At 39.1% G+C, this 15,583-nt stretch overlaps 1 long non-coding RNA gene across 1 annotated transcript in view; it reads right to left on the bottom strand.

Moving 5' to 3' along the window:
* Nucleotides 1-3,775: 3,775 nt before the first annotated feature.
* LOC107983123 (uncharacterized) overlaps nucleotides 3,776-15,583 on the bottom strand; it is a 54,906-nt gene continuing 43,098 nt past the window's right edge. The window contains exons 3-5 of the long non-coding RNA XR_010003648.1: nucleotides 14,344-14,480; nucleotides 10,236-10,348; nucleotides 3,776-6,493 (exon numbers count right to left, since the gene is read on the bottom strand). This is a non-coding gene — a long non-coding RNA (uncharacterized LOC107983123). The remainder of the gene's footprint in view (nucleotides 6,494-10,235; nucleotides 10,349-14,343; nucleotides 14,481-15,583) is intronic.

Raw genomic sequence — 15,583 nt, 5'->3', positions numbered from 1 at the left:
GAGAATCACCCATGCTGAGAATAACTCTGTGAAGTTTTGCAGCCTGCAGCCTTTTCTAAAGTTCTTCCAATACTTAGGTTAGGAACCTGTGTAGTGGGCAAGCTCACGTTTCACCTCTAGTCTAGATGCTATCATTTTAATGGATGGAATTACATGTTATGGAAGACATGTTCCACTGAAAAGACATGTAGAAGGCTCCTCTGCCCCAATGTCATAAGACACTTGTCGATGGATCATAAGCAAGTTTGCTGGTGGAAAAATACACTCCATGTGGTCCACTATTGTTTGTTATGACTGGCAGTGATTTCACTCTGACATCCAAGATTTTTCAGTCCTTCTCAATTTTATGTTTGAGATCCTTTGTCTGGAATAGCTGGAGGATTTAATGGCATGCTGGTTGATATCCTGTTAGTAATACATGCATCCATAAATTCCCTTATACATGTAGTACTACTTTTTTTTTTTACTATGTCCTAAAGTCTATATTCAACTGGGGGTTGAAGTAAGTAAGTAAGTAAGTAAGTAAGTAAAAGTTTATTTGTATACTGCCCTCTCTTCCGAAAGGGACTCAGAGCGGTTTCCAATATAAAATCAGCATAAAACATTGTACAATAAAACACTGAAAACACTATAAAACGCTATAAGAATTAAAAACAAAAACAAAACATAACGATTGACTAAAAGGCTGACTGACTGATTGACTAAAGGAGGAGAGTTGAGTGTGTTCGGCCATTGCATGTGTTGCTACACTACATTGGACATGCGGATGTTACTTGTGCATTAGATCACGTATTTCACATTTGTTTGCACATTCAGTTGCACAGTGCTGCAATTCACTGATACACAATTGTAATTTTGCTCCCTGCCCAACAGTTACACTCCATCTTGTTGAGAAAGGATCTATCTTAAACATGTAGATCAGACTTTGTTTTGCTCCCAAGTTCTGTGCAGAAAATATAAACTAAAATGTATTTACTTATTCCCCACCCATTGCTCAAAGGAAATGCTGTGAGAATTATAAAACATATACATATATGTAATAAACTATATAAATTTAGTAGCGCATAAGAGGTTTAACCAATCTAAATAGGGCTCTCATCTGCTTCATTAGAATTAAAAAGAAAGAAAGGAAGGAAGGAAGGAAAGAAGGAAAGAAGGACATCTCAGTTGTCAGGGATAAGCTTAATTTATTATGTAGCTTCATAACTAAAAGCATGCTTTATATAACTGAACAGTGGTTTTTCCATGACACCATGAGAAGACATTGTGAGTTTCTTCCCTCTATTCAAGGCCATTGCTGATCTATGATACACCTTATGTCAGAGGAAGAGAACTTGACAAGGGACCTCATCACATTGAGGGAAGTAAGTCAGGCAATAGAGAGGGGGATTCACCATGGATTGTGGTGAATCCAGCATGGGGAACTTGTCACCCTTCACCCTGCATTGCCCCTTAACTCACCCCACAGGGGAAGTGTCACATCCCAGCTTTTCCCTCTTGTTCTCTATGGAACATGGGAAACTTCCTGTGTTCCTGACACTGCCTCTTACAACAGTTTGACCTCACTTCAGGCACGGATCCCCACTGGAAGTAGATCTACATTGGGTGATGGTATCCGGTGGGCTCCATGCATGAAATGAGGTTGAACTGTCATAGAACAGGCAGTTTCACCCATATTATGAGGTCGGCACTGTTTATGGTGTTGGCAGCTTCTCTTGGCAATATGTAGTTCTCTCAGTTTGTCTTTTATTATCAGCAAGAGATTATAATCACATGCCATGCTGAACATTTTCTGTATTTTTCCTGAATCTCTGGGGTTCATTTTGATCTGACAGCTGCTCTGATGGCTTGCCCAGATTAAGCAAAAGTTTAAGTAAATTTGAAATTCAGCAAGGGTACTCTTGAAAAAACCAAGCTAAACCACGTGCTGAAAGCATGGCCTTGGGGAAATCACGATCTTTCCATCTCTGGTCCCCATTGCTGTGCATAATTACACCGCATTCATTTGGATGAGTTTCTTTTCTCACACTTCCAGCTTGGTATAGATTTCCCAGATTCCCTTGCGGTACATAAAGCAGCATGAAAGATGCCTCATAATTTCAAAGTCTAGCCATCTCTTGATGTTCTGGAGAAGTAAGCAAACCTTGAAAACCATCTACAGTAGAGTCTCACTTATCCAACATAAACGGGCCAGCAGAACGTTGGATAAGCGAATATGTTGGATAATAAGGAGGGATTAAGGAAAAACCTATTAATATAATAACTGTAAATAAATAAAATAAATAAACAAACATCAAATTAGGTTATGATTTTACAAATTAAACACCAAAACATGTTATACAACAAATTTGACAGAAAAAGTAGTTCAATACTCAGTAATGCTATGTAGTAATTACTGTATTTACGAACTTAGCACCAAAATATCACGATGTATTGAAAACATTGACTACAAAAATGTGTTGGATAATCCAGAACATTGGATAAGTGAGTGTTGGATAAGTGAGACTCTACTGTATATTGTTTCCTCAGTTGGTTTCCCCCAAGTACTCAAAATAAGAGAAATAATTTCACTCTTTTTGTGGCATAACTGTCACTTTTAAAGTTATTATAATAACTATTTCACTATCTTGTCACTAAATGATAGAGGAAGAATATCACATGGTTCAAGACTTGCTTTGTGATTCTTTGTATTCTGTTGTAGGTGTTGAGGTACTTTATATTCTGTTATATGTGTTGAGGTAACAATGAAGAGGATAAAAAGTAATAGAACTGTGATCATTTTGTTGCAAAAAGCTGCCATAACTTTATGGTGTAGGTGTAATTTATTGTGTAATGGGATGTGGGAAAGGCCATAGATGGGAGTGACCATGAGAAAAAATAGATGATGTCTTTGATAATATGGGTACATCTACACCAATCCAAACAAGCTGGGTGCAATCTGGAGTAGTTTGCTCCAAAGCTGCCCGGGAATCATAATGGGAACCCCATGTGAACCAGCAAGGAAGTGTTCTGAGAACTTGGCTGACAACATTGCTTCTAGTGAGAAGATGCCCAGCCATGTGCTCAATGAGATGGGGGTACTGTTTGCCCCATTGTGACCTCACCAGAATCAATGTTGGGATCTGCTTTTGACTGGCAAAAGAGTGATGGGTGGGTTTTTTTTTATGAGTGGACACTGGATTGTTCCACATCCAGCCTGATCCAGCTCTTCACATATCAAAAACATTAGGGATAACCCTGGAGTTTCCTGGCAGCTTGACGGTTAACCTACAAGTCATTCTATTGTGAAATAAAAGCTAGAAGAAATAGTTATGCCACTGGACTGATCGTACATCATCTGGACTTATCACAATACGTTTGAGGTGAGTGCAGTTTTTTTCCGTTGTGTAGATGAGGGAACAAAGAGGAAAATCTTCCATTTTTAAGTAGTTTATTCCTGCAATGCCTGCTTTCTGGGTGAGCCTTCAAAGCAAAAATTTTCCCCAAACCTTTTTGCAATAATTGTAACTATATTAATTATTTAAAAATATTTTTAAAGTCCCAAGGCCTTTGAGAATATATAACAAGTAGGCAACAATGATGGACAGAATTTTGTTTTTCCTGATGACAGAATTGTGAGTCTCAACAAAATCTGAAAAATCCTGGCTTGTGCTTAAAACATATGGTTCTGTGAAGTTTTTTTATCCTCTTCTAGACAAGAAACACTGAGGAACTGCAAGTGTCCTTAAAACAATATAATGAGTTGATTCATAAAGGGAGAAGGGTGGAAACATGCTTAGAATTGGAAGTGCCATTTTATTTACTAATATTCAGTCAACAGGAGAACTTGGGCATTAAACATAAAACCAGGGGTTCAACAAGGAGGGACATAATGAGGAAGGTAGTCATTGAGGGTCTCAGGTACAAATCCTTCCAGGTCTTTAAAGGCATGAACCACACCTTGAATTGAACCAGAAACAAATCTGTAACCAATTAAAGTTGAACAGCACTAGAGTTACTCAGAAACTCCCAGATGTTTAGGCAAGAGAGCAGCTGCATGATTTCCCCAAGTAAGGAGGCCTTGGTAACTCATCATCATGTTATAGTTCACACACACACACATCTCTATTTTATGTATTCTATTTATGTTTATGTTCTCTTCCTTTATATATTTGATTAATTGGTGTTGGTGGTGGAAGTTACACATACAACTGAGACCTTGTGTAGAATAAATGTACACTCGTACTTTACATAGCGTATTACACTATCTTTCTACTAAATACCAACATTGTGCACCACGTCTGCATCTGCCAACATATTTGGTTATTGCCTTCTTGTTCAATGGTGAATTTTCGGTGACTTTTTCTGTCATTCCAGTGAGTACTCAATTGAAAGCATAGATGAATAGTTATATCATCAAAGAATGTGAGACTGCATGCCTGAAATCTTGTTGGTAGGTCCATTGAACTAGTTGGTGAATGGCAAATCAACATGTAGGTACAGTAGAGTCTCGCTTATCCAACGTAAACTGGCCGGCAGAACGTTGGATAAGCGAATATGTTGGATAATAAGGAGAGGTTAAGGAAAAGCCTATTAAACATCAAATTAGGTTATGATTTTACAAATTAAGCACCAAAACATCATGTTATACAACAAATTTGACAGAAAAAGTAGTTCAATCCACAGGAATGCTATGTAGTAATTACTGTATTTACGAATTTAGACCAAAATATCATGATGTATTGAAAACATTGACTACAAAAATGTGTTGGATAATCCAGAATGTTGGATAAGCGAGTGTTGGATAAGTGAGACTCTACTGTATGTGCAAAAACATATGCATGCCTTCATCAGTGGACAATGTCTATGCCTGGAAAAACATTCTTGAAAAAAGGAATTTTGAGGCTGTGTGCCTTGAAGTCATTCTTGACTTATGGCAACTTGAAGGCAAACCTATCACAAGCTTTTCTTAGCAAGATTTGTTCAGTTCGAGTTTGCATCTGCCTTCCTCAAAGGTTGAGAGAATGTGAATTGCCTAAGATCACTCAGTGGATTTCTGTGGCTGAGCAGGGATTTGGATCTTGGCACTCCAGCGTCATTGTCCAAGGCTCAAACCACTACAACATGCTGGCTTTTGCTAACACACACTTAAAGTGAAGCAGTCAGGGACCAGAAATGGAGGTGAGAAAAGCAGGAAATCTATGGATGTAGATCTCGTAGATGCATGCATTCCTTGCCAGGAATACAGCATCACACAAAAGGAGATTCTAACTGGGAACATTATGCCACTTTTTATCATCACTTCTTTGCACATTAAGCCTTGGTTTGTTTTGCTCACAGTACCCAGAACAGCGGAAGGAAGGCAGGTCTGCGAAGCAGCCAGCACCACCTGTCAGGTCTCATTACTCAGATCCTTCACACTGGAGATTTGTTATATTAAAGGGCATTGGAATTACTTATGTCAGGTAAATGGATTATAATTAAACGATATGTAGATTATTAAAATACTCTTACTGCAACAGGGAAACATAAACGATAACATAAGACAACCCCATTACAGAATTAGCTTACTTTCAGCAGTTCCCTTTGATATGCTATTAGCTGAAATCACACTCAAGTATCGAAACCTGCTCCTTTTTCTTCCACATATCAGAAAAGGTGGGGAGGTATTTCCTGGGACTGTCAACATAGGACCACAAACAGAGTCGGCCTATGTAAGTGCTCATAAGATAGATACAAAAGCTGCCTTCTTAAGAACTAGAAGCAAAAGAGAGATGCCGCTAATCTGGATACAGTAGTTTCTATAACAATAGATCAATGTTTTATCATTCCTTAGAATCAAGGTGCAAGAATAGGGGTGCCAATCAAAAGGTTTGTCCACACTTGCAAAATATCTAGGACTCATCTGGAATAGAAGGCTGTCTGTCCCCACAATGCACAGCAACGTCTGGGCACTACAATTCAAAAGGGATATTGACAAGCTAGAACATGTTCATAGAAAGGCAACTAAAATGATCAAACATCTGGAGGTCACAAATCCCTATAAGCAGTGGCTTAAAAAGTTGGGGATGTTCAACTTGCAGAAGAGAAGTCCCCGTTCTGATGTCAGTAGAGGAAGTTTACATAGAACTCAATGGAATGCTAGGAGTGGCATCAACATGAAAGAGGTTCCCCAGCAAAGCAGATTCACTCCTGGGCTGGCTGAACAATGTTGGCATGAACTGTTGTAGAGAAACCCAAAGGCAACCTATCACAAGAAAGGTAGGAGCCTCCGGTGGCCTAGTGGATTAAAGCCTTGTGACTTGAAGGTTGGGTTGCTGATCTGAAGGCTGCCAGGTTCGAATCCCACCCGGGGAGAGCGCAGATGAGCTCCCTCTATCAGCTCCAGCTCCATGCGGGGACATGAGAGAAGCCTCCCACAAGGATGGTAAAACATCAAAACATCCGGGCATCCCCTGGGCAATGTCCTTGCAGATGGCCAATTGTCTTACCCCAGAAGTAACTCAGGTTGCTCCTGACACAAAAAAACAAACAAACAAACAAAAAAACAAGAAAGGTAATGTAAGTATTCCCAGAGAGGAAATACATTCTCATAAGATCTTGCAGTCTTCAAACTTCTAATTTCTAGCTGACCTTTTATCTTTTTTGGTATTAATACTAGAACAAAATAGCATGTCAGTTTAACATCACATGTGCTCTGTGGCATTGTTATTTACATCAAGGCCTTGTGAATGAATACTGCATGGCAGGATCAGTAAGGCGGTTTGGTGTGATAATCCTATCCACTCAGGAGAGGTATTGGTGACAGGGTTGGTTTTCCCATGAACTTATTTATTTCTCCATTGCTATCCTCAGGCTGAGAGAGTGAGGTCACCCAATGGATTTCATGTCCACTCTGGTCTCCAGAGTCAAAGTCAAATGCTCAAACCACTATACCATGCTGGCTCAGAGAATTATTTTATCTCCAGAGATATAATGTATGCCATACAGAGACTTGCTCAAGTCTATTGCTACTAATAATGGTGGTCCCAGAAATATACTGGTCCCTAAGCCATTGAGTGCTGAGGTTCTTACCAAATTTTCCAGGAAACAAAGAAATGATTGTAACTAGTGGACACAAATAAGTACAGGTACCTGGCACATCGAGGGGGAAAATTGCCAGTTCCCCATATCCTGATAAGCAGTACTCAAGATCACACATGTCTAGTTTAAACTCATGTCTAGTTTAAACTCAGTTCTTCTTAATTCAAGTTGAGCAATCTATCTGACTTATCAAGAAAGCATGAACAAATTAATAGTTACTCTAACTCAAATTATGTAATTTCCCCAACCTCTGTACACCGCTTTTCATAGCCATTGTATATTGTAACAGCCAGCAAGGCTAAAAAGCAAACTCAAGCATCACTGAATCTGTAATCAAGCCCCTTCCAAAGAATATGGTATCTATATCCTGAATAATCTGAGGTTTATAAAAATTGACCTGGAGAACCAAGACAGGCTTACTTAAGTCATTTTGAACTAATTCTTGATGGACTCCTTTAAAGCTAACCAATTAAAATGTTTACTGGTCAGATTAGTCATGGATGAGTTCAGTGCATTAATCCACTGAGCCATCCAGTCCCACAGGACATTATAATTTGCTTTCAAGACATTAAAAGCATGTTATATTGTCTTTTAAATAATAAGGAGTCTCATATTGGTCTGCATCCATTTTCATGAAATTGAAATTGTTTTATGTACCTATCTACAAAACCTTCATACAAGCCAGATGCTAAAATATTATCTTCTCACTTTCACTCTCTTCTGATCCTTTTTCCGTTACGTTCATTCTTCTCCTTTTCCCTTTAGCTTTTCTTTGTATTTGACATAACCATGCTTTCTTTTTAATACATAAAGCCACTGCCATATATGCCGAGTGATTGACATTTTAAGACTCACAAACAAAGTTACAGAGGGACAGTCTTATTGAAAGATCACAATATTTAGAGTGAAATTGCATAGCATCTGCCAGAAGAAAATACTAGCTTTTGGCAATCTTTCCCAGTGTGCAAATTCACTGTGAGCTGTAATCAGCAACCCATATTAGCACAAAAGCCATTTTCCTTTTGTAACAATGCTTCTGATTACTGGGTTATTAATAACTATAATTTCATTGATGTACATACTGTTTTGAGAGACTGTGTGTTATGGTGCTTTGAGCATTGGACTATGTCTCTGGAGACCAGGGTTCGAAGCCCTGTCAACCATGTAAACCCATTGGGTGATCTTGGACAATTCACCTATTCTCAGCCTCAGAGGAAGGCAGAGGCAAACCCTCCTGGAATAAATCTTGCCAAGAAAAAAAACAGTGATAGATTTGCCTTAGGCATTTTATAAATCAGAAATGACTTGGAAGGCACTCAGAAACAAATGTACCATTTCAGAAAGAATGGGCTCAAGGAAGAAATCTACTTTTGTTGCAGACAAGAAATTTAGTAGAACAGCATTTGTTTAAAATTCCTTCTGAAATACCACAATATGCTGTAAGTGTGCTGGCATCACACATAGACCAGGTTTGATGAATCTACCCTATGTTACTACTTACATCATGCAAACTGCTGCTATCAAAGACATGAGGTAGTTCTGTGATATATTCTCCAGCTGTTTAGGACTACCCCAGTTGATCCTCTGTCATGACACTTTTTCAGGTCTTTCCAAAATGTCCCATTTCCTCTATTCTCAAGGCACCTGCCCATTTGCCCTTGGTTTACTTCTTTTGTGTGAAACTCAGTACAGGAGAGAGGAGAGGAAGGCACTCAAGCATAGCTTAAGCATCTCATAGATTGTGTGTTCTTTCTCATTAACAACGTATGCCATCTTGTCCACACATGTCCCAGTTTTGGTTTGTGAAATGTTGAAAAACAGGTGACTGGAAGATACATGGTGATGAGATGATGTGTTCAATTTCAATTTTAGTTGTAAAAAGTTGGTATAAGGACAAGGAGTAGTCACGGGAGCAAAAAATGGTGATTTAAGCCCTCTTCCTCCATAACCACAGTATTTTGATGGAAGAGAAAGTCTTAGAGCTCATGAAGTATCTCAGTACAAATATAATTCTAGCATCAGGTGAATCTGAACCTTAGATGCAAAAAGAGAGATAACTATTTAATTGTTCCTGTTCCATGGCTCTCTTGCACTGTGGCTGGTAAATCTGGGCCAGCCCAGAGCCATGCACATCTTCTTGAATCTGCTGCAGCAGTGGGATGGGGTCTACATGGTGCAACTGGGCTAAGGTTATGTCAGCCCCATTGGACCATCATTTCATCTTCTGTGTTGCTATTACCAATCCCAGCCAACTGCAGAGCTCCATGTGGGAACTCCTAGCCATGGTGGGTACTCCATGCTGGCATCAACAGTGAGGCACATGTGTTCAGGAAACAAGACAGAGCTGATCCATCCAGTCATATGGGTCCCCCTGCTGACCTTATCACAGGTTCTTGCAATGTTCAGGAGCTCACATGGAGCTCTGCAACTGACTGGAAGCAGTAGTGGCAGCGACAAGGACATGATCCAAGCCTTTTCTTCTGCTAATGAAGGCAGGGAAAAGGGAGTGGTAGTGGTGGTGGTGGTGCCCCATGTGGACAGCATATGGGTCTAAATTGGATCCACTCCTGTGGTCCACATGTCTTCAAAGCCTCGGAATACTCTGGAGTTTCAAGCAAATGGCAACATATTTCCTTTCTACACAACTGAATAAAATCCCACATTATTGGCTTTGAACTGGAATATATGGCAGTGTGAACTCAGATAACCCAGTTCAAAGCAGATATTGTGGGATTTTCTGCCTTGACATTCTGGGTTATATGGCTGTGTGAAAGGGCCCTGAGCCCTAAAGCAGGGTTAAACCAGATTAGCTCAGTTTAGCCTGTGATATTAACCAGAAATGGAGAAGCATGGGGACAGTTAGGAGCCAACTCAAAGTGAGTCCAGGTTTTAATGTTGTACATGAGTTCCTACCTCTTTTAAACATTGTATATGAGATAAATGGTTTTGCATGACTATCGCCATAAAAGTGATGGAATAGGGGATTTCTGAGGTGGGGGGTTAATTAGTTCTCCAGCATAAGGCTTTTGAAATAGATATTTGGCTCCCTGAACCTGAAAACTGCAATGAGCAGAATCCCTAAAATCTACCTTATAAAAAGGTAATATTTATGTATATTCATGGAGGAGTACAGTTCTCAAGGAATAGATTTTAATTCCCTTCCCATCACTCACAGGATCCGTAGGCTGACTGGAATGGTTCCTCTGAGAATATGGAGAGTACATCTCTTTCACCAATTTGCAGTGACAAGCTATTTCATCCATCTGTTTTTGGGGAGACTTTGATTCTGCAACAGAGAGACTTGTAAGTTTGTTTGAGCCCCAACACCTTAGGGCTTTTTAGAAAATTAAATCTGAAAACAGGTTTTCCCAAACTAACGAAACTACTTTGAAGAGGATATGCTCATAGATGTCACTTCTTTTACACAGCATTTTAACTAATGAGTTGTGATTTCCTCCAGAGCAAGCAGATAAAATGGCAAATGAAATCTAGCCAACAATAACTTATCAGATCTGGATGGAAACTGTAATTGTAATATACAATTTTTTGCTTGCATATAGGTCATAAAATGACAGGAATCATATTTAAATGGCCAGTACCAAAAGATAACAATCAGGTAATAACCAAAACATTCGTTTTGAACAAAATAATTCGCCCCGGTGGCGAAGTGTGTTAAAGCACTGAGCTGCTGAACTTGCAGACCGAAAGATCCCAGGCTCAAACCCCAGGAGTGGCAGGAGCAGCCGCTGTTAGCTCGAGCTTCTGCCAACCTAGCATTTCGAAAACATGCCAATGTGAGTAGATCAATAGGTACTGCTCCGGCGGGAAGGTAATGGCGCTCCATGCAGTCACGTCGGCCACATGACCTTGGAGTTCTCTACGGACAACGCCGGCTCTTCGGCTTAGAAATGGAGATGAGCACCAACCCTCAGAGTCAGACATGACTGGACTTAACGTCAAGGGAAACCTTTACCTTTTAATTGCTATGCCCTTGATAAAGTACTTTTGTGATATTGCTGACAGTATAAGTAGACCAAAACATGGATACTTAAGTTAAATTAGAGAAGTCTTTGGGTGAATTGCTGTGGTTTGAAAGCACTTTAATTGCATTGGCTCGATGCTATGGAATCCTAGGAGCTGTAGTCTGACAACATCTTTAGCCTTCTCCGCCGAAGAGTTCTGATGGCTCACCACACTACAACTTCCATGATTCCATATTATTGAGTGGTGTCAAACTGTAAGTGATTAATCACTTTTCTTTTTTTATTATTGTCTACATTGTGGACAGATGTGGGTGGACAGATGTGGTGGGAAGAGAGTGAGGCAGCTATTTTGTGCAGTAGGAGTGACGAATGAGTTAGAGTCCCCAATGCTTTAAGTATCTGGGGACATGAAGACTTTTCTCCTTTGCTCTCATGGTCAGACCAATGCCCTTGACAGCCCTGGGAATAATACCCAAGGATTCTGTCTAATTTTCCAGTCCCGGATCCCAGGCTTTGGTTCTTGTTCTCAGGATGAAAGAAAATTGTTCAAGTGTGTGTATGTGTGTGTAGATTTTATTCATGTGGTAGCCTTGTTTTTTACTTGAATGCCGTACTCTGCACAACTGTGGCAATACTGATTTCATTGAGCTTAACAATATCAGCAAGGTTAGTCCCTGTGACATCACAAGGGGTCATCCCTAAGTCTCAGATTTGACCCTTAATTCTCAGGAGTCGAGATAGTCCTGATCTGGTAATCCTAGCCTTTTAATTCCAACCTAAACACAGGGTGTTTGAAAAAGAACTCCCTATTCACCATTTAATTTAAATTGTGAATAGGGAGTTCTTTTTCAAACACCCTGTACATTAATTGCAAAATTAGCTACATTCCACTATCATACTTCTTTATATAAAAATCACCATTTCTATATTCTAACTCTATTAGTATTTTACTTAATTTTCAAATCCTGCAAGTACTTGTTTTCATTTTATTATAAGACATAAAAGATTTCCAATCATTTTTTAAAATGTCTACTGATTTCTCTTTTACCAAGCCGGATAACTTGCCAATTTCTGCTATTTTTAGCATGTTCATGATCCAGCCTTCTCTTAAAGTTATATCTGTATTCTTTCACTTTTGAGCATAAGGTATTCTTTCTGCTAGATCCATATAATGACCCTAGCATTTTAATAGATAATCAAGGGTCTGCTGTTTTGGTGCCACATCCTCCTTCTCTCTGTCCTCTTTACTTGCCCTGCTCCACTTCCATCAGCAGAAATGGCTCTGAATGCAGAGCTTCTGATAATAATTTTGGGTCCCTAGCAGGCCAGCTGAAAATCCTTATATGGAACTTGAAATTTTGTTTTTGTTTCTTTAGATTTCACAAATTTTTCAAAAAACAAAGTTAGGTTTTTTATTACTCAATGAAATTCTTAAATTTCTCACTTTTTCCTACTTTAAAACCTGATAACTCCTCTAGTTTTGCTGTTTTGTCCTTTGCTTAAAATTAAAGAAAAAGATAATTAAATTAAATGTTTTGACTGATGATGACATTATAGTATTAACAAATCCTCTGGAAACTATGTCCCCATATAATACTAACCATTTAATGCAGTTTCAAACTGAAATTGAAGAAAGTGGTTGCGCTATCCAGATTATTACAAATCCTGGAACAAGTTTGCGGCCCAGATGCTGGTGACACAAACCACAGGGCACTGGTGCACATTAAGGGCTTTCTTTTATGTGCTTTTAGGAAGTTTGTTGTATAGTCTGCACAATTTGAAATCAGCTTTGAACTGAATTAAATGGTCAGTGTAGATGTGGACTATGGACGAATATGGAGGCATTTTCAGGACTTAACATGGACAACAAAAGACCACAATGTTGATGAAGAATTTCACTGACATTACAACAAACATCAAAACCATCAATGACAACATCAAGAAAGACTGAAACATAGTCTACCTAATGGGATCTTTCGTTACCTACCAGAATGCCAGTCTCCAAGTGATGCGTACCCAACTTTCTTCCTCTTGTTAGCCTTCTCTAATAGGTATCATTTGCCAATATGTTAATTATTTGTTTTGTTTTACCCGAGTTATGTGCAATTCATGCAAAATTTTGTGTACAATATATTGATTTCAAGAAGGGGCCCATGGATTTTAATCCAATAAATATGGAGGGATGGTTTATACATTGGTTGTCAAATAAGCTTTGCTGTCCTGGCATGTTCACACAAACACACACACACATGCACACAGAAAACCATGTGAAAGTCTGCCATTCAACCCATTGTTCTTACCAAGCTCTCCAATCCTCCCAACACCTCTCTTGAACACCCAAGGATTTTCTCTCACACATAAATGTTCAGAGACAAATCAGTCAGGAACAGACTTCATGGTGTAACTCTCCATTCCCCACTGGGATTCCCAAGAGTGAAAGTTTACAAAATGCAAATGCACCACAAGGCTTAATAGCAGCTGCCAAGCAAAGTAAAGTGCCACGGTATCAGCAGATTTCACAAGGCATAAATCCATCTCAACTGAGTGAAAATACGAAAGGCATATTAACAAAATAAAATCTATCATTTTCATGCAACAGACTTTACAACACACCCACAAACCTCCCCTTCCTCCCACCTCCTTCTCTTCCCCCCTCCCCATCAAATGAAAATATCTTCACACTTCCTCTAATACCAGCTGGCTCATCTATATTGCAGAAGTTTCACAAAACAGTTATTGACAGTGATACACCAAACATAGGTTAAACCTGCCATGATCACCGCCTGGATCCAGTTAGAAAGCTACACACAACATATGCATGGGCTGCTAAGAGTAATACGACTCTTACGGCAAAACTGCAGAAAAGACATTAACAGAAGCGTCTAGGCTAGGAATCATGAACTCACAGTCAGACAAAGTAGGCTGCTGCCTACAAAAGTCCAGACAGTATGAAAAGAGTCTCCGAGGCGCTTCTCTCAGCCCCTTCACCACTTTCAGAGGCACATTTGGGGGGCTGCTGATTTTTTTGGTGGCTGCTCCACGACTCATCTGGCCCCCTCCCGGTGGTCCTTCTGCTCGTAGGCAAAGACCTTTTCAATCAGGCAGGCTTCTGGCAATTTGGCTGTTGAGGAAGCAACACTGCATGGGTGGATGCTGTACTTTTTTTAACCGTTGTGCTTTTAAACTAAATCATCTTGATTAGGTTTATAACATAATTTACTTAATTCTCTTTTAATTTTGGGCTAGATTTTATTGATAGACCTGACCAGACTCATGCAATAGAATGGATCAGATTTACCTTCATATTGACTTGCCTTTCAGCAACTGATTTGGAGGAGTCTATTGTAGTCTGCACTGATACATGGGATTCCAGCAATTATTGCTGTTGAGATGGATCCTCTTTAAAAGGCTAAACTTTTGTGAGGTATCTTGAATCTACATTGTGGGAGAAAGGTAGGGAATAAATCAATTGCTCAGTGAATCAGGAACTTTGATTGATAGAATGATTTTTAACATTAACGATCTAGTTTACAGTCAATATAAAATACATTCAAAAGATAAAGAGTCAGGAAAGAAAAAGAAAGAAGAAAGGAGAAAGAAAGCAGGGAGACATATATCCATATATCCAAGCCTCTCTTATCCAAGTTTCTGGATTATCCAAGCCATTTTTGTAGTCAATGTTTTCAATATATCATGCTATTTTGGTGCTAAATTCGTAAATACAGTAATTACAACATAACATTACTGCGTATTGAACTGCTTTTTCTGTCAATTTTGTTGTAAAACATGATGTTTTGGTGCTTAATTTGTAAAATCATAACCTAGTTTGATGTTTAATAGGCTTTTCCTTAATCCCTCCTTATTATCCAAGATATTTGCTTATCCAAGCTACTGCCGGCCCATTTAGCTTGGATAAGTGAGACTCTACTGTAACTAATTCTGACCACCACCCCCAACCCTGGTGAAAATGAAAAGAAACGGGTGGGGGGGGGGATTATTTGATACTAATAACTATAAGTATTGCATAGATGTTTTATTGTTCAAAAGGTCCATAAATAGTTTCCAGTCTTTCAAGATGTCTTCAATTCGCGTATCCTTTTGAACTCACATTTATTTGGCAGTTCGGGTCAACTCAGCAACCTTAATAATCATTTCTTCCAACATCGGTGCTTTTGTCTATTTCCAAGTTTGAGGAGGCAATATTTTTGCTCCTTTTATTGTGTATTGAAGATAGTCCATAACTACTATCCAGTTCTGTATCCATAATGTCCAACAGAAACAAATTACAATCTTTTTTGATGAATGTATACATCTTAAACCAGAATTTTTCATCTTCTCACAAGTCTACCACACATAGAGAAAAGAGTCCTTCTTATTTTAACATCCTCAGCAACGGGTCAAGACATTCTGGGACATTTTCATTAGCTTATTAGGGGTTAGATATCATATAAGTATCATCTTATATAGTGGGACCCCCTGTGGTTTCATTCCAGGAACCTCCCTGGAAACAAAAATTAATGTATCCTCAAGTCCCTTTA

Source organism: Anolis carolinensis, chromosome 2 (genome assembly GCF_035594765.1).
Source record: "Anolis carolinensis isolate JA03-04 chromosome 2, rAnoCar3.1.pri, whole genome shotgun sequence".
NCBI classification, from domain to species: domain Eukaryota; kingdom Metazoa; phylum Chordata; class Lepidosauria; order Squamata; family Dactyloidae; genus Anolis; species Anolis carolinensis.
The sequence above is the reverse complement of the archived record's forward strand: the minus strand, read 5'-3'. Positions and strand labels throughout refer to the sequence as shown.